The sequence below is a fragment of the Panthera pardus genome, unplaced genomic scaffold, assembly GCF_024362965.1.
Source record: "Panthera pardus isolate Hobbes unplaced genomic scaffold, ASM2436296v1 HiC_scaffold_2, whole genome shotgun sequence".
In the NCBI taxonomy this organism is placed as follows: domain Eukaryota; kingdom Metazoa; phylum Chordata; class Mammalia; order Carnivora; family Felidae; genus Panthera; species Panthera pardus.
In genome coordinates this window covers 143,080,760-143,101,803 of record NW_026526765.1, presented here as the reverse complement: position 1 = coordinate 143,101,803, position 21,044 = coordinate 143,080,760, and the positions used below count along the sequence as shown (strand labels likewise).

At 41.3% G+C, this 21,044-nt stretch overlaps 1 pseudogene; it reads left to right on the top strand.

Moving 5' to 3' along the window:
* The first annotated feature begins 635 nt into the window (after positions 1-635).
* LOC128778495 (U2 spliceosomal RNA) lies at positions 636-719 on the top strand (annotated as a pseudogene).
* Positions 720-21,044: the final 20,325 nt, after the last annotated feature.

The following is a 21,044-nucleotide window of genomic DNA, read 5'->3' as shown; positions in this document are numbered from 1 at the left end:
TGTCAATCTGTTGAGAGACAAAGGAGGGGTAAGAAACTGGTGTGCCTGTATTCCTTCCCTTGTCCGTGGACTGGGATTCCGTGCCATGGATAGCTTTGGAAGCCATATGTTCAAGATGACACAACCATCTTTGGGCCCCTGGATGATTGTGTGTAAGGAAGACTTTCACTCTTTCTACCCTGAACTTTCTTTTCCAGTAATTGGTATTTCTGAGCAAGACCCAGATTTGTTTGGTGTTAAGCCAGGGTTTCTTTATTGCAGCAGTTGGCTTTACCTTAATGATGTGGAACTTTTCATAATTTACCTCTACAAGGACTATTTTTCTCCACCTTGTACCCAAGTAGAAAACATGCCACTAGCCATCTAAGCCTTACCTTACTTTTTTTTTTAATTTTTAAATTTTTTTTTTATTTATTTTTGAGACAGAGACAGAGTATGAGCAGGGGAGGGGCAGAGAGAGAAGGGGAGACCCAGAATCTGAAGCAGGCTCCAGACACTGAGCTGTCAGCACAGAGCTCAACGCGGGGCTCAAACTCACGGACTGTGAGATCATGACCTGAGCTGAAGTCAGACGCTCAACTGACTGAGCCACCCAGGTGCCCCAAGCCTTACCTTACTTTTAAACACGTTTTTGGATCGCTTCTCGGCCTTTTGGCTAAGATCAAGTATAGTATCTGTTCTTACCAGTTGAAACACACTTTTGGAGGTAAGTACTTCAAGGAGAGAGACAGTCTTTCAGAAATAGGGAATCAGTAGCGTCTGGATAAGCCATATTTTGCATGTCAGCTCCTGGATAATTAGATTAATAATTAACCCCCCCACTGTATGATTGTTTTCTTCTTCTATAAGAACAAAAGTTGAAGGGAAATTTTTACCAGCATTATGGCATTTATTTGCATTTATTTAGCGTGGTTGTTTTTACCACCTGTTTGCATATTTATTTCTAGATGGATTGAGAATCAAGGCAAAGCCAAAGGCAAGTTTCATTGTAGTCAAACTGGTAATCACATGTGCTTAGCGGCTCAGGAGGCAGATTGTCTAGGGGTAAATCCTGAAGATAACCCCTGTCAGCTCTGCCATGTGGGGATATTACACCTCATTTCTGTGGTCTCAGTTGCCTTACCTATAAAATAAGATTGTGATGGTCCCTATTTGATAGAGCTGTTAAAATGGTGAGATGAAAAAAAAAATCTGCAAATTGCCCCACATAGGACCATACTCAACAGATACTGTCTTGGGGCAGAAAATGAAGAGGGAACACCCTATTTGATTAATGACTTTTGTTAAGGCATCCAATATGAAAAGCCAAGAATTGTGAGAACAAGTGTAGGAGGCTTCCAGAAGCTGACCTACATGTTGATAATGTTTTTGTTCTTCGAACATCAAGGCGGGGGTCTGTAAGCTGTAATGCAAGTAAGAAACCATCAACTGCTTACCATCAGCATGTTGTAAGGTTCGTAAGTAGATTTAATAGGTGTTATGCTCCTTTGGCTTAGCTCCATGATTTCCCATAGTGACTAAATGATAAAGTATGGAAAAGATTCTTCATTAGCTGTAATGTTCTATTACAAATGCAACCATTTGTTTCCGCATTTGCTATAGGTGTATCAAGTGTTGATCAGATACCCTACACTTGGTTAAGGACTGGCATGGTACTTGAACGTGTACCATGGTGTAGTCATAGGTTCTGCCACCAAGCAACATCAAGTCTAGTGACAGATGACAGACAAGTACATGAAGCTTTATAATCAAATGTGCCATCGTGCAGGGATCTACAGAGCAGTACGGAAATAGGAGAAAGTGACAAATGATGTTATTGTTGTTGAGATACCCTTTCCTTCCTCTTTAGAAGAATCCACAATCTAAAATTTCCTTCAATGAGATTTCAAGGTCAGGATGGGGAGATTATCATATCTTGCTAAAATTATTAATAATGGAAGGACGCCTGGGTGGTCCAGGCATGGTCTCTTGATTTGAGCTCAAGTCATGGTCTCACAGTTTGTGGGATTGAGCCCATGTCAGGGATTCTCTCTCTCCCTCTCCCCTGCTCTCTCCCTCTCAAAATAAATAAATAAACATTAAAAAAATTAATGCTTGCAGCATAATACAAAATCTGCATTTCCTGAATATTATAGTTTATTACCTAAGCTAAAATACTGGTTTGGGTTTGACTTTGGTCAATACTTACCCCATGTGGCTCCGTTGCTTGGCTGTCATTACAAAACGTCCATTTTTAACATCATAGTGACAAACAGCTGTTACATAAGCTTGGACTTTATCTTTTGAATTTCGCTATGCGTAGACTATGTTCGTTGTACGTCCAGTTGGCAATTCATGGAGGAATCTGTGAGAGCCCAGGTTTACTGTCCTCCAAAGGAAGCTGTTAGAATTCCTTCAGATCTTCATGTGACAGTGGCCTCCCTTTTCCTGACCTCTTGTCATTGGGGCAAACTCTCACTGCTAGGCCGAAGACAAGGTCTTCAGAACAAACCCCGAGATATGCAGCCACAAAGGTCCATGGGCAGAACAAGTTGGGGACAGAGCAGAGAGGATTTTCCAAGGAAGCATGGTCTTTCCTGTTGACCAGTCATCAACCATATGCCTAGAGTGTATGACGAATGGCACTGTGATCGTGGATACATTTGAAGGATGATGTGCTAGCAATACAGTTTTAAGTTTTAATCTAGTAACTTTTTTGTTACACAAGTAATGCATGCCTGTTGTGGAAAACAACTCTAGATGAACAAAAACATAAACAAAAATTACCTATTTCCTACCTCCAGTGGTTTCTAGGTACTTTCTTTGCATATATAATAAAACCTTGGATTGCCAGTAACTTGTTCTGCAAGTGTTTCACAAGATAAGCAAACATTTTTTTTTTTTAGGTTTTTAATGTTTATTTATTTTTGAAAGAGAGACAGAGTTTGAGTAGGGGAGGGGCAGAGAGAGACAGAGACACAGATTCTGAAGCAGGCTCCAGGCTCTGAGCTGTCAGCACAGAGCCCGATGCAGGGCTCCACCCCACGCACTGTGAGGTCATGTCCTGATCCATTGTTGGATGCTTAACCAACTGAGCCACTCAGGTGCCCCGACAAGCAAACATTTCTAATAAATTTTAACTTGATAAACAAGCCACGTCTCGCAATATGAGTAGTACCTGATGCCGAATGTCACATGATCACAACTGAGCCAATGGTTCTTGAAATTCACTTTGATATACAAGTGCTTGGGATTATAAGCATGTTTCTGGAAACAATTATGCTCTCAAATCAAGGTTTACTCTACACATACATATTATTCATGTTGTATTGTAACCCTCACATTATTACGAACATTGAGGAAATATCTAGAACTAGAATATTCTTGGAAATGATCGCAATGCCCCTAGTATATTTGATATTTTATGATACTTTTGCTATATCTTATATCAAATAAGACTTTGAATAAACTCTGGGGGGAGGGGGAGATTTATGCATATTGCTCTTCACTGAATACTCTGCAGCCCTGTCATACAGTGGAAAGAACATGAGTTTTGGAATAGGACAGAAATGGCTGAAATTTGAGTTTGTACACTTGGTGGTTGTGTGATCTCGGCAAATTATATAGGTTTAATCACATGAAACTGCCAACATCTAATCCTTTTTGACTGAAAAATGGTGCTTTCCTCTGGTTCAGTCTGAATCTTCAACTCTCCGAGTATAGCTTTCTTAACTATTAAATGTAGAATGCTACTCTCTAACAGAATTGACGTTGGAATTAAATCAGATAATATTTATTTTTTTCATATTACTTATTTAACTTTATTGTTTTTTTAATATGAAATTTTTGTCAAATTGGTTTCCATACAACACCCAGTGTTCATCCCAACAGGTGCCCTCCTCAATGCCCATCACCCACTTTCCCCTCCCTCCCACCCCCCATCAACCCTCAGTTTATTCTGTTTTGAAGAGTCTCTTATGGTTTGGCTCCCTCCCTCTCTTACTTTTTTAATTTTCCTTCCCCTCCCCTATGGTCTTTTGTTTAGTTTCTCAGGATCCACATAAGAGTGAATACATATGGTAAAATCAGATAATATTTGTAAAATACCTAGTGTATAGTAGATGTTTGACAAATATTAATCCCTTACCCTGACATCTTCACTGGGAATACACAATACCCTTAGGGGATGTGTGAGTGTGGATCCTCATGGAAGCAAAGGCCAAGATGGATTAAAGGGGCAAGAAATTTGTTGGGAGGAATGATTTTCAGGGAGAAGGAGGATCGATTCAGGAAAGGCCAGGGAAACTGTCAGACTGTGTTGGAGGTCTGGTCTTGACTGAAGGAGAAAGAGAAGAAGGCAAGGTTGGGGTCAGATGTCTTAGACCACTGTACAGTTCTGAGGGAAGTCTGTCAAGGCTATCAGCAAAGGGGAGTCCTGTGTCACACAGGCACCGGGTTGCCTTGATCTCTCTACTAGGGTCATTTGTTCCCTGGAGGCAGCAATGTTCCCTGGAGCACAGAAACCGGTGGGATTCTCAGAGGGTAGCTCCTGGAGCTACCCCGGCAGAAATTGGAGGGGCACGTTCTTCTGGCCACCATTTGTGAATTCCAGACATTAACCAGTGCAATGTGTTCCTCATTATTTTTAGCAAGATTGAAATTAGAATTTGGGAATGATCAGGATTTGGAAAACGGATAATTTAAATTTTTTCAGCATTATTTATGGCATCTCGTCAATATTTGCCTCCACATTCCCCTCACAGTGAAATCCGGACTGACTTGACTCTGGCCCTGTTCTTGGTCACGACTTGGATCCCTTGTCTTTTGGCTTCTCTTCCCCTTTACATTCTTGGAGCTTTCTAGGCCCTGAAGAATGACACTGGGATTTTAATAATCATTGATTAGCAGTCTCTTTTTATTTTGGTTTTGTTTTTGTTCTTTTTATTGAGATTATAGGAGTTCTGATGTAACATAAACATAATTTTGTCTCTGAGTAAAAGAATCCCAGAGACAGAAAATAGAAAAGCTGATTGGGTTAATACCCAGGGACCAGAGTCATCACGACTCTCCAATTACTGCCAGTGATATTACCGCCTGTAGTTAGGATAATGATGTTGTAGTTTTTGAAGTATTAATAAGCTGATGAGATAGTATGATGCCTCAGGATAGAGTCTCTGGCTTTATTTATTTATTTATGTATTTATTTAGGGGTGTTCTATAAAGACAGAGGAGGAAACTGTAAAGAGTGATACAGTATTTTAGTGTTAGGCTGTTAGGAGATACTATAATGTCATTTTTCCAGTTAAGAAAAATCACATGGTAATGTCACATAATCAGGACCAGAGGTGATTGACAAACCTGTCAGGCATACACATTTTTCCAGCTTCTCTAGAGATTTCGTACATTTCGGCAGTCATTGTAATTGCGTTAGAGTTTATTCTTTGCAAAGCCATCAAAGTCAATGAGCTAATATCAAAGTTTATATTAACAACTCAAAATAGTTCCAACCTTTAAATTGTTGACATGGAAACACATCTTTCTTCACCTTATCAGAACTCTGCACATGTGCCTATGTGGACTGGGTCCTGGATTAATCAGAAATGTACTATTCGATCATGCCTTCAAGTCAGCAAGAGTTACGAAGAGAAAATTATTATTCATATATTCTGTGTATCTACAGAAAACAATCAGTCTAATGGTGTTGTGATGTTGGCTGTTTTTAGGCTGTTTTATTAAACTGGTAAAATCCTCAACACAACCTGAATTTTTCCAGCCCCAGCCCCAGAGTAATTAACAGATGTTTACTTTGAAAAAGAGGTACAAACCCTATTTCTCTGTCAATGTTCCATTTAAAAGGTGAATATATTTTGTGCATGTAGTGTGCAGCACTAAGAAGCAAATATGAAGGAGAAACTATATTCTGAACTGCAGACTCTTAAACCATGTTAGAAAAAGACCGTGGAGGGATCTGGGTTAACCATGTAGCTTCAGGAACATAAATGTCTGAACTTCATTGGCTCAGACAATGGCTGAGAACAATGGCTCCTTGTGCTTTTTTTTTTTCTCCTTCAAATTGCCCAATTATTTTCGTCTTCATTTCATTTGAGTTCAGTTGACACACAGTGTTCCATCACTTTCAGGTGTACATGCGGCTGTTTTGTGTCGCCGTACAAAGCTATTACGATATTGATGATGTTCCCTGTGTTGTGCCTTTCATTGCTGTGACTGACTCATCTCATACCTGGCAGCCTGTGTCTCCCACTCCCCTTCACTCATTTTGTCCACATCTCCCCAACCCTCCTAGTCTGTCACCCATCAGTTTGTTTCCTGTATCCTTGTGCTTTATTTGAACCATTAGACCAATCATTTGGGACCGGGGGAATTTGTTAACCTGGGTAGCTGTGATGGCCAGAGTGAGGATCCTCATGCTGTTGTGCAACTGTACTTCTCACCTGGGTTGCTGCACTAGGATTTGTTTTTTGTGCAATGTTTGGGAAAGTGTTTGGTGGAACTGTTGGGCTATTTTCTGGATACCAGGAGAGGAAGGTAGGATACCTTATTCAGAAGAAGGTGGGCAGATCAAGGGATGAGTAACCAGTTCACATATATAAAAATCCATTTTGGAGATTTCTTCCTCACTGTCCCTAGGTGGATATGAAATTTAAAACCGAGTGGAGGAAACTCCTGGCATACTTCCCTGGGATGTAACATAATTCATATTGCCCCCTTTGTAGATCTTCAGACATTTTCAACATTAGACCCACTGTGATTCTACTCTAAGAACCTCATCTTCTTTAGAATAGAATGTAATTTTCCTTTTTCTGAATTCATAAGACCATCAGAGGATAAGGATTATGACTGATGCTCTAAGTCAGTGAATAAAAGGAAAAGATGGATAATTTTACACATGACCCTAAGTAGGGGTGTGGTCAAGGATAATCAATTTGAGCCTCACAATAAAGGATATAGGGTCTGTGAGTTAATTGATAAATCCCTTTGGGTTTCAACCTTTATAAATGAAAAGCTGTCTCCCCCTATGTTGTTAGCATATAGGTCCATAGTCAGTAGCTTATTCATATATCCATCCATCCATCCATCCATCCATCCATCCATCCACTCATTCATTCAACCAACACATATTTATGAAGCATTTGTCATATGTCAGGCACTGTGCTTGATTTGGGGGACACAACAATTCCTGCTTTGTTGGATTATAGATGTTCATGGCACGGGTTATAGGGCCAAGAGAGTATCGAATATCTATCTCTTTTAACTCTATTGCCAGGTCTTAGAAAACAAGGTACATGTGTCCTCAGTGCCTAGCCTAGGGCTATGCATTGCAAAATGGTATGTTGACTTGGATACACCTGGAGTATTTTTCCTTTGATTTAGAGCATGTAAAGTCTCTTTATTTAGATTCTTGCTAGTAGTAATAAGACAATCAATGATATGGTAGTTGGCATAGATCACACTTTCCCTGTCACATTCCATCAACTCCTGAACACATCCACAGAGCCGGTGGCTAATCCAGAATTCATTCCTCATAAGCTTTTCTGTGTGGGCCCAAAGAGTCAAATAAAGCCATGCTCTCCCCTCAGGTTTATAGCAGCTGGAACAAATCCGAGTTGTTATTGTCAACTGTGATAATAGCTCACCAACTTTAATTAATTAAATCAAGAATAAATCCCCATACAGTTATCTTGACTCCAACGTCATTGATTAAATTTTGGGGGGAAAGGGTGTAAGTATCCCATTTTAGGCATCTTATTCACTGCATCTACATGATGAACTTCATCCTAGTTGGTCCTTTCTGGTCAATTTCTTATTTTTGTTGTAAAAATTACTGTATGCCAACAAAAAGATGGCTATCTGATTTTATTTCATGGGGTAGAACTGAGGAAGGGAAAAATGGAAATAATCAAAACCAAAAGTCCACATGTTTTTATGTGACTCTCTGCATTATTCTATGTTAGCCATGATTTTTTTTAAAGACATCATTGTGGCACAAATAAAAGACATAGATGAAATGCCAAGTTGCAAACTTGGTTTAAGAATTCAGATATGTTTATAATATTAGTAGCTATCTTCTGGAAACTGATACTTAATGGAACCAAATACCTGGTCTTCAAGGATTACCTAAAGGTCAAAGTCTCCGCTGTCCTTGGACAAAAGGTGCTGGTGTAAAAAATTCACTTGCTATTCCTTCTGGCTTGGATTTCAAGCAAGGAGCCAGGTGGCTTAACAGCTAAAGTTATGTTAGTTTCCTAAGTAGAATTTTAGACCACGTTTTTTTTAACGTTTATTTATTTTTGAGACAGAGAGAGACAGAGCATGAACGGGGGAGGGGCAGAGAGAGAGGGAGACACAGAATCTGAAACAGGCTCCAGGCTCTGAGCTGTCAGCACAGAGCCCGACGCGGGGCTCGAACTCACGGACCGTGAGATCATGACCTGAGCCGAAGTCAGACGCTTAACCGACCGAGCCACCCAGGCGCCCCTATGAAGTCTTTTAAATGTCTGAGAAATTGGGGACCAAAGGATTCTGCAGTGAAGCGACTAGCTTCCAGAACCCGAGTTTGACAAGTGACAAGTAATCATAGACTGCCAATCTTCCCCTGAGATGCTAATGAACCCCTACCCTTCCATGACCTCAATAATTCACCAAATTCTTCCATGGGCATTGGTTTGCCCATTAGGTTTTCCTCTAGAAGGGGAGGCATCATTATCTCTCTATTACAAGTAAGTAAACTGAGGCTCACAAAAGTGAACTGATGAAGGAAGTTCACATGGCTGACAAGCAGTGACATGGAAAGCCAAGGGGCTTTCAATCAAATTAACGTCTTTCTGTCTTCCTGGACACACATGGCCTAGCTCTCTTTTGCTAATCTCCCACTAGGCCATGCAGAGGGAAACGAATCAGTGTCATAACTCCAGATACTTATCAATTTACTAAAATTTTTTTTAATGTTTTTTTTATTTTTGAGAGAGAGACAGAGAGGGAGTGCACCAGCAGGGGAGGGGCAGAGAGAGGGAGGCATAGTCCGAAGCAGGTTCCAGGCCTTGAGCTGTCAGCACAGAGCCCAACGCGGGGCTCGAGCTCACGAGCAGTGAAATCATGGCTTGAGCCACAGTCAGATGCTTAACAGACTGAGCTATCCAGGTGCCCCACTCCAGAGACACTTTTTAAAGATTAGTAGTTTCCTAGTGAAATCGCTATTTTTGACAACAGTGACCACATGTGTCCACTGGCAGGGTACAAAATTAAAAATTAGATGATCAACAGCAGAGTCAATCCATGACAGACTGTAACTTTACTAATATTTCACAGAATGTATGACAAGGAAATTACATGAGCATCAACACTGACATTACTGTCATCGATTAGGGGGCTTCTTTATAGTTAACATATCATTGTATCATTTTGGCAAAGAAGTAAACGATAAGATCTTCTAATAAAGAAGTTTATTATTTTTTCTTGTAGGTTTATTCAGGGTTGCAAAAGCATGTAAGCATTTGTATTTTCTTTGAATTGCTTTCAAACCTTGAAATGGGTAATATCACCAAGGGATCGGTTGAAATAGAAAGTTGGACAAGTAGGTCTGGGATAGGGCCCAAGAGCTACATTTCTAACAAGCCTCTGGGTATGGCCACTGCTTTGGCTGCTGATTGAAGGGCCAGGCTGGTAGTGACAGTGTCCTGAGCTTTCTGGGGGGGACTGACTACTATCTTTTCAGCTAGCCCCTTCCATGTTGCCCATGGAAACTTAGCGTCTGTTTTAAGTAGATGGTTAAAAACGAAGTCTTCGACAGCAATTTTGTTGTGTTTTCACACGTTGTGTGGTCCTAATAGATGACTTCCTTCAAAATGTGTCTGTATCCCTTACACCGGACTTGTTATATGCCAAAACAGTTGACACAGCCCATCTTACCAGTTCTTTGAATGTCTTAGGTAGCCAATAACTCATAATCTCTTAGTTCCTACCTTCGAAAATGTGCTTCTTCCTATCTAAAGTGTTCATTCCAGAACTTCATGCGATTTTGCCTTGAGTAAGCATTTTCTCCCACGGTAAGTAAGTCCCTGTTTCATGTACATGGTTACTTGAAGACATTTATGGACTGTAATCATGTTTCCTGCTGAGCCTCCTCTTTTCTCAGCCATAAAGACATAGTCTCCGACTTTATACTTTCTTGCTTTATATTCCTAGCCCTTGTTATGTCTGTTCAATCCTTCACGTATTTTTATGCTGGTTTGCTGTTTCCTCCCTAAATTGGGGGTGGGCAAAGTGAAGAGAAGGTTATGTATAATTGAGAGACGGTGCTGATTTAGTCCTTGGAAGGACTATTTCCCAGGGATCTGAGGCACAGCAGGACATGGGGCAGTAATTGAGTGGATCCAGCTCTGGCCTCTTTTTGCAGCCCAGCCCCTGAGTGCTACTCACATTCATTGTTCATACTCCCATAAAGCACATGGTAGACTCTGTGTACCTAAAGACATCTATTTTATGGACTGTGTCTCCGCTAAGATTCCTTTGGGTCTTAAGATCTCTCTCATGTTATTTTGAATAAGGGAGGAAACAAACAAGGTTCAAGCTTTTCAGATACTTGTACGTATATAAAATAAACGCTAGTACAAAATGTCATCTATATTAGTCAGGGGTCGACCAGAGAAACAAGTAAAAGATACGTATAAGGAAACAAATGGCAAGGAATTGGCTTATGTGATTTCGGAGGTTGGCTGGGCAAGTCTGGAATCCACAAGGCAGGCTGTCTGGAAGGACAGGCTGGAAACTGAGGCGTATGCTGAAGCTGTGATCCACAGATAAAATTTCTTCTTCTTCAAGGAAGCTTCAGTTCTTCCCCTAAATCCTTGGAATGATTGAATCTAGGTGGTGATCTAGATGAATCTTCCTTACATAAAGTCAACTGAAGATAAACTTTAATCCCACTTAACAAAGTGTGATTGAATCGCAGTTAATCACATTACAATGTGCCTTAACAGCGGCCCCAGATTAGTGTTTGATTGGGCACCGTAGCTTTACTGAGCTGACCTAAAACTGACCATGATGTGACACATGGAGCTTTTGGCTATGTCTCCTATAATTTAAAGTGTCAAGCCACTTGTTTACCTTTGGGGAGATACTAAAGATACTTTGATGTAGTGTATGGGTCCCTTCCTTTTTGGTAAAGTGTGGTTATGGTCCTGCATCTGTTGTGGAACTCATTCACACGAAGTGTCCATGCCCACGTGTATGGAGATTTTCAATCCATGCATGATGGTGGGTTTCCCCACTTCTGAGTCACACAGGTGTAGGCCATAGTGACAGATGTAACCATGAAATAGAGGAATGCTTCTCAGACTTGAGTCATTTTAATATAACCTTCATGATTTTGTGTCTGCATGCATTATTACTTCCACATGTATAATCTTCTAAATATATTACTCTGAAGTATATTATCTGTGTTTGTAGTTCTGGTAGCATGGTGGATTGAGGTAATGTTGAATACCCTCTCGCTGAAAAGCAGAAATTCTATTTTCAAAAATAGTCATGTTTGAAGGACCTAACGGGCTTGAGGGCCAGGGCAATGAGCCTGTGAGTTGATGCTAGGGAAACTGGGAGTATATTAGGTCTAAATAGGAGTTCTAAGAGAGGCAACAGATGTTGTCCTGTATCTTCAGGAGGCAGGGAGATTGACTGAGGCCCCTTTTTGAAGATGAGATCCTAGAAGACCTGCCCCTTTCGACGCAAGAAACATATCTCCAACTTTTAAGGGAAGGGACAAGAAAGCTGCAGGTAAAAAAAAAAAACAAAACTAACCCATTAGAAATAAAAACCTGAACTTGATTAAATAAATATAGATACAAAATTTGCATGTATTTTAGTTATGATATTTGGAACTGAGATGGAAACATGAGTGCAAAATCTAGTCCCCCATGATAAAAAGGAAACAGAACTCCTCTGGAAGGACACTTTAACAACATAGGGCACCTAAGAATTTCCAGAAGTATGGGTTGAAGGGCACATAACAGTGAAGATGAGCTCATAATGGGGAAGAAAATGTACACACTCACAAACAATGTTAGGAAACGTATGCAATCAAGAATCAGAAGACAAGACCTAGGATCTTAAAAACTTGAATTAGCAATATGAGTCTGTAAAATACAAAGATGAAAAGTGATAAAGGAGATAAAAGTAGGAATAGAAGCTACAATGAAAGAATTGGAATCTATTGGCGGCAAAACATAACTGTAAAGATCCAAAAGGAACTTGGAGAAACAAGCAAAAGACCCTGAAATTTTAAAAATTCATGGATAATTGAAAGATCGTTCATATTTTTAATGTTCCACTGGTTTTCTTGTGTGGAGTGGGGTATTCCTTACTACTTGTGGTTGTTGAATGTTCAAAATAATAACCTTTTGAATCTTTCAAGCACAGGTAGCTCTAGATACTTCTGCTAAAGATGTAAATGTAGACATTTGAAAAAACTTGAGACTAGCAAACATAGGTTTCAAATTTTCCAAACCTTTATAAAAAATCGACAAGTCAAAGAAGTCAGATTGTCCACAATGCTTTAGATACTCTTTAGATACTCTTTAGATACTTCTTTAGATAAAGAACACAGACTCTTGACTAATGGTAATAGAACATAGTGATAGGATGTGACGTGATTAGGTAATCTTGCATGACACTCATGAAGGGCTTTTGGGGATAGAATTCAGATTCCAAATCACTTGCTTTGAATTGATTAAAAAAAAAAAAAAAAGGAGTTTATCCTGATTGGACCAAACTTAATTAGTTGAAAGCCCATAAGAGGAAGTGGTCATGCCTTACAGACAGAGCTGTCCTTCTGCTGGCCTTGGAAAAGCAAATGGCCACGTCGAGAGCTCCATTTTTCAGGGAACTGTGAGCAGCCTTGAGATCTAAGGGCGGGGGGATTCTAGCTGACACCTACTGAGGTAAGAAGTTGACAATGGAGCTGCACGGAGAGGAATTCTACCAACTGAGGGATCGTATTGGAAGTGGATTTTCTCTTCAAGCCTTTGATAAGACTTTGATCTAGTCACACCAGGATCGCAGCCTGGTCAGACTCCCAAGCAGATAACTCCATAGAACCATGCCTGGAATCCTGAACCTTGGAAACTGAGAGACAATAAAAATAGGTGGTTTTAAGTCCCTTAGCTTGTGGCACCATATTATGCAGCAATGGCAAGTGAATATATTCACACTGATAGTGTTTATGCCAGTAGTATGGTCACACTGGGACATCCCCTATGAAGTAGAAGACAGTTGTTACTCTACCTCTTGGACCTTTTTGGCGTCGAAGTCAGCTTATACCATACTTGAGATGAGCGGTCTCATGCATTCTTGAGTGATTCTTAGAGGCGGGTCTAAATTAAGAGGTTTCTGCAGCAGCTGCAGGATGTTTCTCTGCTGCTCAGTACTTGATTTAAAACACAGTTCCTGGGACGCTGTACCATAATAGAGACTGAGGGCCTGATTAGAAGGTACCCATTGTTGATGCATCTAGAACTACCCATCAAGAGCCGTGTGTTACCAGATGTACCAAGTCATGAGATCGGGTGAGGCAATAATAATCTGTTGTGTGATGAACATGACGTATTTGGGATCAGGCCTGCGTAGAATCAGAGGACACTAACAAGTTACGTTAATAGGCGACCCAGACCTGTGTGTCTCCTATTACATCAGCCCCTTCATCAGCTCTTTTGGGAGGGTTTGGAAGGGTTTCTCTACAACCAACTCGAGAACATGCAAAATTCAGGAAGGGTTCACAGACGGGTCTTGGTGGTAGAGGGGAGCGAACCACCAGTCTGGAGGAACCACTGTTACGTTATCGTTCCCCTCAAGGCTAGCCCTGCAGGGCATTATAAGTTAAATTCTTTTATTAGGCAGACATGTGAACAATACACTTAGTCATTCACTTTGGAAACAGAATTGTCTAGAGATGGGAACATGCACTGAAAGCCTGGCCAGTGGCAAAAAGTTGGTCCAGCTGGTCAAGACAGAGACCAAGTGTATGGGGTGACTCATTCGATCCAGCTTCTCTCTTCAGTCACCTCCATAGCACAGTGGGCACCTAGACGGTGGCCACGATGGCAGGAATGAAGGCTCTAAAGTCTGTTCCTCCAACTTCGACACAATGTTGTCTTATCGTCTCTGCTGCGAGAAGAAAGATCAAATAAGATAAGGACTGGATGTCCGGGGTCCCTGTGAGGCAGAGTGGCTGCTGTGGCGGGGATGGAGCAGGAAGTGAGATTCCAGTGGGCTGAGGAATGAATGGGTGTGTGAGGGTGGACAGTCCTTGCAAGAAATCTGACTTTGAGAAAGAGGACCGAGATGAGGTGGTCCCTTGAGATGGGCATGAAGTTTAGGGAGATCGCAACACTGAGGTAGGAAAGAGTGAGATACATTAAACTATGAGTAAGGAGGAGGCAGTAGGGGAGGAGATATAAAGATAAAGGATAGAGACATGCTAAACTTTCAGGTGCCTAAGAAGGAGGGAAGAAAAGGGGCCCAAGAGAGAGGGACGCGCTGATTTTCTGGTCTTCAGCAGAGGACTAAAATGAAAAGCGTCTTCTGTTTCGATACACAGTGAGATTTTGTATATCTGGAGCTCACTAATTTCTAATGCAGATGCCTTCAGAATTTGGAGTATTCTATTGGGGGGCAGAGCTAAAAGTCTGTAGCTTTGTGACATGTTTTATAACTATATTATAATTGGCTTTACCAATGAAATCAATAGTAAATAGTAAAGAGAATTTGAGAAGGATGTTTGTGCCACTGAAGAAATCTTAAAGAAAACAGCCAAGGCAAGAACCTAAAGCATTCTATTTGCATACCAGCAATGGTGTGCTAATTACAAATTGCTCTTTTGGACTACGGATTATTAAATAGGCTCTTTGGTTAATAGCAATCGTTAGCCTGGGGCTATAAAGTAATACAATGGCCGTATTCCAAAAATATTGTGTAATTCCTTATTTTAACTTGGAAAGCCCAACGCCTACCTTCTTCCAATTATTCCAAACTAATGAGCTTTCGCTGCCACGCATAGAAGCATAGAAGGGAATTTGGAAAACATTGCCCGGTTTGCTGACCAGTACTAGAAAAACTTGAAGCTCTCTTTGTCTTTTTTCTTTGTTTCTTTTTAACCCAAAGCCCTTTTCCAGAGTCCGATTCAAGCTGGGCTCCTTTTGCTCACACCTGGTGCAACCGTTGGTTCCCACTTGGCACTGTTAAGTGGAGGGGGCCTGACAGCATACTGTCCTCCCAGACTCTGGGCCTCTGGATGCAGAAAGCCAATTTGCTTCTCGCTGCTTTGTCTTGGGCACCTCACAATGTGCTCTAATGACAGCTCAGCAGTTCTAATAGCCCTTTTTAATGGCTAAAAACAGACCCGGTCTGTCCAAACATAGCCTATTCACCAGCTCTCGTCAAAACAATTCAGTTTTGCTATATGATGATGCAGCAGACCATGGAAAGCAGTCACACAGACTCTATTCAAGTCCCAAGTTGGACCCTGAGGCAAAAGCAAGTCGACCCAAGCAATGGTCATATTAAATACTTTTTTTTTTTTTTTTTTTACTGTCTGTTTCTGAAATAGGGCTTGTGTTTCAAGGGACAAGGCAGGCAGGCTCCATTTGCAAATGCAGCTCAGCACAATTTGAAAAAAATGAGTAAAGAAATTGGGTCCTGGAAGGGGTGAGGGATTTTCATTTTGACTGTAGTATATCATTTATACTTGACCACCTGTGTTTCACAGCACAGAGAAGAAAATCTAAGGCTAGTTTGTAGGTAATGGAAGTCTCAACGCAAAGGATCAGTGACCATTCTGTTTTTCTCTTAAGGCAACGATTATGTTACATATCTGTATCCTTACTGTGACATTTTGACTTTTAGATCTTGGCCATCCGGTGGTTTTCAGCTCAATTTCCTTACATTGTCCTGACCTACAAAGTATAGCAATAAAGGGAATACCAAGTGACACTTAAAATAAAAAATAACTAGTTTCCCTGGGCCCCCTTAAGGGTGTAATTTTAAAATGTAAATGTATTAATGATCCTTCAATGAAAAGGTTCTTTCCCTGCAGTCTGCACATTTTTTTTAAAGATGGATTTCTAGGCAAACATTAAAAGCACATTTAATGATGCTTGCCACAAACTTGAAACCGTTCTTGTCATATGCACAAAAATTATAAAAAGTTGGATGATTATTTGTCTTGGTCAGTGTGCAAGGCTATAGTTTTCAGAATGAACTGTACACATGATTTAAAAATATGGCTAATAGTCAATGGGACTGTATGTCAAATCGCTGATTACCCCATTGGGACTCGATGGAGTAGTAACAGAGACTTGCAGCCCCAGATGACAGGTGTATGAACTCAGGATCTCTGCTGTACATGACCTTCAGGGATGCAACAATGGTTGGAAGTCTCCAGAAGCAGCGTAGAAAAGTTAAGAGTTAAAACCTATTTTCTAAGGGTGCTGTATTTTTAGTGGACTGAAAGCAGTTGCTTTGTTTCTCAGAAATGGGACTGGTTGTTGAGGGCAGGGAAAAAAGAAATAATTTGTTCAGCAGGATTAGTTAATAAATGCAAGCTGTAGGAATCATTAAGCCATAGAAAGGTACGGAGAGTGGAGTGGTTGAGATGAGGTCATCACTGGTAATGGGACCTAACTCAGGGTAGCCTCTGAAGGGGAATGTCCCAGGAATCCATGAATAATGGATTCTTGACCTCAAGCCCTGTGCTCATGGAAGTATCCACTTCTGCTGGGTCTCCTTGTTGAACCGGGATGCCTGACACGTGTCGAGACCAACAGTAAAAGGCAAGGAATGACTTTGAAAGCCAAGAGAGGAGCAGAGACGACTGCTTTGCTCTGGAAAGAGTCTGGAGCTGATTGAGTGCAGTCAACTTTCACCTGGGTATAGAATGGGGTTCCCCGTGGCTGCTGATGCTTGGAGCCACATGTCCCTGTAAGAAGATGTAGCTAGTTCAAAGACAAGTTCTGAGAGAGTAGCACGTGAACACAGCAGTTAAAGCAAAAAATTCTACTGCCTGGGTATACATAGTGACTTCTGGCCCGTGTCACAATCAGTGTACCGTCACAACTACAAAGTGATTCCAACTAAGGTGGCCTAAGTCCCAAGTATGAAAGATCTGACCAGTGCCTAGTGCACCAGCTGGAGCATATGTGCCGGACTTGAATCGGTAAATCCATCATATTTTGAGTTTCTGAGTGTCAGAGTCACGTCTGCCCTTGCTAGACCCTGAAGAGGTCTCATTTGGATACAAGAACCCCCATTTTGTAACCCAAGTTCAAAATGGATGGCACTGCTAGCTTCAGGGAGCAAGGATACAAATATTTTCCCGATGCGTTGTTGTAGTTACGCCTGCGTCTGGTTTAGAAACATCTGGAGGCCAGCGCATTAATACATTAGGGTTTTGTGGAGGGGGCAGGCGTGGTGGAACTGAGGCAGATTTTTCTGTTTTGTCATGCCACGAGTCTGCTGTTCTGTGCTCTGGAAAGGGGGACAGCTCCCAGTTTCCTTAGCATTGTAATGCCTCAGGCGATATATCAAGTTCACCTCGAGTTGGTGGTAAAGCAAATAATTTATAATATCTCTCCTCCGTTGTCCTTGGTAGTGAGTTTTGCTTCAAGCTAGTTCTAAAATTCAAACAAGAATGTCCCAAACAGTGCCTAATAGGGAAAGAGAGCAAGCGGGAAGGATCTGGAGCACATTTTATTTTTTAGCACCTTTAATGAGGTACTCTGAGCCTGCCACTCAAGTGATTGACTGGCTGCCTTCAATATGCTTTCCAAGGCATTTAAGAAGTGCAGTATTTTCTTTTATCTGTTGCCTATATTAGTGACACTAAATATTTAATCACTAACTAGGGCTACAGTAGCTGCAGAAGTGATGAATAATGGGCCCCTGTACACTTGTGAACTCTCTGTTGTTGGCTGATTAGGTTGGCTTTGCCTGGAGAGATGGAACGCGGATGGCTCACCACCTGTAGTCAAAGAGAAAAAGGGGATGCTGACAATGGATGAAACTTCATGTAGGAAGGCCGCTGTGTCACTGCCATGTAATTACCACAGTGGCTTGAAGAATTAGGTTCGGCTAATTTTTTTTTTTTTTTCAGATCTACCACAATGTCTTTTAAATCCATTCTGAAGGTACCATTTTGTAAGGCTATGACCTACTCTTGTACCCAGAGTTACGCTTCCTTGTTTTTAACAAATAGAGAAACTACATCATGGAGAAACGAAAGGACTGGTCCTTCATTGTACATCAGAAATAGTGTAAAAATGGACTAGGATAGGCCGATTTTATTTTAAGAGGCTCCTATCACAAACCTAAGATAGAATCTTCCTATCCTGGCCTTTCTTACAGAAGCCGTGAGACCACGGAAGTTACCTACCTTCCTTAACCTGGGAGTTTTCTCATCGGTAACACGGGGACGGTAACACGTCTCTCAAATAGAAATTTGTTAGCCTGACCATCACTGATGCACGTCAGTTGCCTGGCCTGGTTGCTGCACAGAGCAGGCATTTTATAGATGGCAGTGTCTTGGCAGTGGCTGATACTGTCTGGGCCTCTCGAATGTGTTAGTTCGCTAGGGCTGCCTCCACAAGGTATCACAGGCTGGGTGGCTTACGCAGCAGTTAAATATTTTCTCACGGTTCTGGAGGAATAGCAGTGCTGATTCCTTCTGAAGCCCTGGCTCAGGCCTTGTCCTTGGCTTGTCCTTGGCCATTTTCTCCCTTTGTCTTCCCCTGGCCCTGCCTCTATACAACTTTACATCCAAATCTCTTCTCATAAAGGACACCAGCCATGTTGTACTAAAGGCCACCCGAATGACTGCATTTTCACTTCCTCAACTCTTGAAAGATCTGGTCTCCAAATGTAGTCACTTTCTGAGATGATGGGGCTTGACTTTAGCATAGGAATTTGTTTCTGTTTGTGTGTGTGTGTGTGTGTGTGTGTGTTTTGATGTTTATTTTTTGTTTGCTTGTTTGTTTTTTTCAAGGGAAGCAACGCCTTCAGCCCATAATACTAACTTTGAATAATAAATAACATTAATCTGATTTACTTTATTATCTTCTGGGGGTATATTTATTTTAAGGGGTGGGGAGAGCAAATCATATATTTCTGTAGAATACAGAAAAGCAGTTGCTACTTTCTCTTTATGTGTTGAACCACATTTATTCCCAAATAAGTGATTTCATCTTGTGGGGTAACTAGATGCAACTTTTTTTTTTTTTTTGGTGGGGAGGCAGGGAAGTGATCCCAAGGAAGTGTCAGTAGGAGAAGGAAAATGGAAGGAAATGGAGAAGACCGGGCCGCTAATTCAGGGATCATTGGTGACCGGGTTCTGTGTGGACAGTGAGAGCTCTTTCCCACTGAGGAGACCTGGTGGAAGGGCTTTGAGACGGCCTCAGAGCTCTCTAACGCTAGGGATGGGGAAACTGGGTGTTGACACACAGATTCCTGCCTGTCTTTTGAGGGCTGCCCCTAGGGCCATGTCCATTTCTGGAAATTCCCTCTGTTTGACCTTGGCAGGAGTTGAGGGATAGTATAGTGGTGGCAGGAAGCACGGGTGGATACAGTAAAAATGGTGAATGCAGAGGAGACAGGTGTAGGGCAGTTTTGTTTTGTTTTGTTTTTGGTCTTACTTGCATATAACCAGTACATGTCTACTTTGGATTTTGATGGTTGATCACAAAAACACAGTGTTATTCTATTCTATTCTATGTATTTAAAAAATGTTTTTAATGTGTATTTATTTTTGAGAGAGAGAGAGTGTACATACAAGTGGAGGAGGGGCAGAGAGAGAGAGTGAATCTGAAGCAGGCTCCAGGCTCTGAGATGTCAGCACAGAGCCCTCTGCCGGGCTTGAACCCACAAACTCATGACCTGAGCTGAAGGTGGACGCTTAACCACCTGAGCCCCCCAGGCGTCCCATAAAAACACAGTTTTAAGAATACTAGTGCGGCTACAAAACATCTTCAGCACCGTGTACAACTACCTACATTGTCCTGAATGGCAGTACAAGCTACCGGCCATGTTGAATGGAGAGTAACATGAAATAAATTGGCAAAGGCACAGTATAGCTTAGTAGTTCAAGCTACTGGCTTTGAAACCAAACCAACCTGAATTTATATGTGAGATTTGATGCTGATTAGCATTGTGAGCTTGAATAAGGCACTCCTTGAGTTTTCTCTTGAGTAAATGGATATACTAATAGTTGACTCATTGAGTTGCATGAGGGATATATGAAAATCTTGCTATAATAACTTCCAAGTCATCGATGCTCCATAGAGTAGCTATTACCATTAGGAAGATGATAATACCAATAAACAGGAGGATTTGGGGATTTTGTGTCAAATAGGTTTCAGTAGCTGTGACACATGATTAGGGACTTCTCTTTTGATCTAGTGTCAGGAGTTGTGCGTTCTAGACCTCAATTACTCATTTGTGAGTCAAGTCATCTGCTTACTTCCTTTGTCAAAAAGAAACAGTATCAGGTCACCTGGGTGGCTCAGTTGGTTGAGCCTGTGACTCTCGGTTTCAGTTTAGGTCATGATCTCTGGGTTTGCAAGATTGAGCCCTGCATCCAGGGCTACATCAATTTTATTTAATTAATTAATTATTTAATTAATTAATATTCTAAAAAAATTTATTTATTTTTGAGAGAGAGAGAGACAGAGCACAAGTGGGGGAGGGACAGAGAGAGAGGGAGACACAGAATTGGAAGCAGGCTCCAGGCTCTGAGCTGTCAGCACAGAGCCCGACATGGGGCTCGAACCCACAAACCATGAGATCATGACCTGAACCGAAGTCGGACGCCCCACCAACTGAGCCACCCAGGCGCACCTCAATTTTATTTTTAAAAATAAAATAAACAGCATCAAAACCTGTGGATATTTGCCATTTTGACCCAAGAATTTTTGGGAGGTTTAATCCGATTGATGAAACTTTATGCAATCAGTAATGTATGAATATAAGCATTTTTATAATCCACAATGGTGTTTGCCAGCCTTTTCCTC